This window comes from Parus major, unplaced genomic scaffold (genome assembly GCF_001522545.3).
Source record: "Parus major isolate Abel unplaced genomic scaffold, Parus_major1.1 Scaffold101, whole genome shotgun sequence".
In the NCBI taxonomy this organism is placed as follows: Eukaryota; Metazoa; Chordata; class Aves; order Passeriformes; family Paridae; genus Parus; species Parus major.
In genome coordinates this window covers 1,876,799-1,879,652 of record NW_015379261.1, presented here as the reverse complement: position 1 = coordinate 1,879,652, position 2,854 = coordinate 1,876,799, and positions in this window count along the sequence as shown.

Sequence of the window (2,854 nt, the reverse complement as noted above, 5' to 3'; positions counted from 1 at the left end):
ATTGCTGTGACCACATGACATGCCCTGAACTGACAATTTTGACTTGTTTCTACTTTCCCACTTCCAACACAATATACATGAATGCACGGACCTAAAAGTCTAATCTTTCTCTTTCCTCTGCCTGCCAGCCTTTCCCAAGATCTTTCTTAATGGAAAATTGGCCTAAAGAACCAACTGAAACAACTGCTGCCTATTAAACTCTGTTCTCCAACTCACAGGCAGCTTTCCTGTTTGCCTATCAATTGATACAGATAGGAAAGCTCACTGCTCAGAAGAATTCTTCATACACAATAGGGCAAAAGCACACCCTAATATTGCAGAGATGACAAAAGCCCCAGGTTCAGTCATGGATTTGGATTGCAAGCATGTCTGTGTTTGTGCAGTATCTGTCAGTCTGATGAAAAATGGTATGAAAACAGGCAGGAGCTTCCAGACAATACTGACCTGCAGAAGCAGCTTCCTAAAGAGCCTGCTGACTGTGAAGTACAACCCTACAAAGCATCTTTTCCAGATGAATTTTAGTGAATCAGAAGAAAAAAAAAAAAAAAAAAGGGGGGGGGGGAATAGTTAAGGAGGGTGACTTGTGCTTTTGGCACCTGTTTGCTTCCTGTGGTCTCCAAATGGAACCCTGTGCTGTTTCTGCTAATCCATCTCTGAGCTGACAGAGGTGCAAGCTGTAAGCCACAGATTGCATGCTGTGCTAGAGAGGGGCAGAGCTCAATAAAAACTATTATTTCAAGGCCTATATCTCATCTATTATTAAACCTGTGAAAAGATTTTTAATTTCCTGTGCAATTATATGGTGCAATGTCATATTTTAAGGGGGGTAAAGTGGGTAAGGGAACGAGGGCTTGCTTTTGATCAAAAACCTGTTTTTCATATTTTATGGTTTGGATAGCTGTGTACCTTGGGACCTAATTTGAAACTCAAATACATCTCTTCAGTCAGAATTTGAGTAAATCCACTTAACTATTTAATTATTCCAATTTTTCCTCATAAAGGAAGATGAACTATTAACGCCTTGCAGTTTGGAACACTGCAAGCTAATGTTACCTTTTTATCCACGTGTAGATTTCTTGCTTATGTGAAGTAGAAAAGGATAATTAATGCAATTTTCAATGAATTAATACAATTATTTGACTAATGTTTTCATGTCATGTGTGACACAAATCAAATTCTCTATTACTTTTATTTGTTTTCTCCTTAGCTGTGATTATTAAACAGTCCATAACAATGACCACTTTTCTATAAAAATATAGTATCAATTTATAGTCTTATATTCTGACTGGGAATAAGATCACAGGAAATGGGTTTTCGGAAAAAGGAAAAACAAACCCAAAAGACTCCCTGTTTAAACAGCAGTAGGGCTTCTTTGCAGAGTGACAGAAGCAGAAAGTCCCAGTGGGGCTCGAGACTCATCTGTGAGACTGTGAAAATAAAGCAGCTTCTGACCTTTTGTAACCACTCTCAGCTATGTGTTATATCATCATGGAATTAAAATTCTTTTATTCTGCTCTTCTGTTTCAGAAAGAATTTGGAATAAATATTTCAGGGGAAATTAGGTTTTCCACTGTTTACACAGGGACTGCATCTTTACGTGCCTCAGTGTTCAGCATCCAAATGTACTGTCACTTTGATTATATACAAGATAATGAAATATTGAATAAATATTCATAGGAATTCAGAAAGGGATTATGATAAAAGGAAATGAAACCACTATGTACAAGGCAAATAAGAAATGATTAGCTATCTCAGATCAGGAAAGGTACAGCTGCAGGTCAAGTGTAGAAAGGAGAAACTCACTTCACATGGTGCCTCAATCAGGTAGAGGACGAATCCCTGCAGCCCATTTATGAAGCCTTAAAAACAAATGAAACAGGTACAGTTTTAGAAAGGGTTTACTGGAAGTATATAAAGGAACTCAAAGGCAGTTCTGTTATTTACAGAGACGTACATATATAAACATATATGAATATATATATATGTATGTATATGTGTATGTGTGGGTAGATAGAGATGGACAGAAAGAATAGATCAATAAATCAATCTCATCTCCTTTCTTAAACTGAGAGAAAGAAAAAGGGACATTGATTTCCAAATGCATTTTATAAAGCAGGATTCACTCTGGAGAAAATTGGAGGTTCTGTGTAGCAAAACTAAATGCACAAACTAACAAATTGCCAAATTTGTTTATATGAACCAAAATGTATGTACATGGAAAACACCATTACAAAGGCAGCACTTCCACAGAGGGAGCATCAATATTTTCTTCCACTCTGTTAACCAGTCAGACAGGGAACAGAAAAGAATGACAAAAGAGGAAAAAAATTTAAAAATGCTTTTTTAAAATAAAAAAATGCCAAGTACGTTGAAATACAGTAAAGCAGAAAATCTCAATATCCATCAAGAATTTTTTTCTGAGTTATGAGTAAACTAACATATTATTCTTCACCTCTTACTAGAAGAAAAACAGATTATATGGTCAGATAGCACTTAGAAACACCTGTGCAATCTGTGCTCTCTTTGAAATTCACCTACATTATACATCATCATCTTTGATAGACTTTAGAGGTGTAACTGCTATCAGAGTTTCTGCATAAAGGTGGAACTTAAATATTGTATCTCAAATTTGCTGTTACAGCTCTGCTGTTTTCAACTCTTGCAGGCAGTCAGATATCCTGGCTTTTTTTGTAGCTGCAGTTTATACTGAAAGTTGTAAAAAACTGCTCACCTGCACCCCACCCAGAAGGAATAGAACCTAATCCAATTTTTTTCTAGAAGGCAGGCAGGCAGTAAGGCAGGCAGGAAAGCAGGCAGGAAGGCAGGCAGGCAGGAAGGCAGGCAGGAAGGCAGG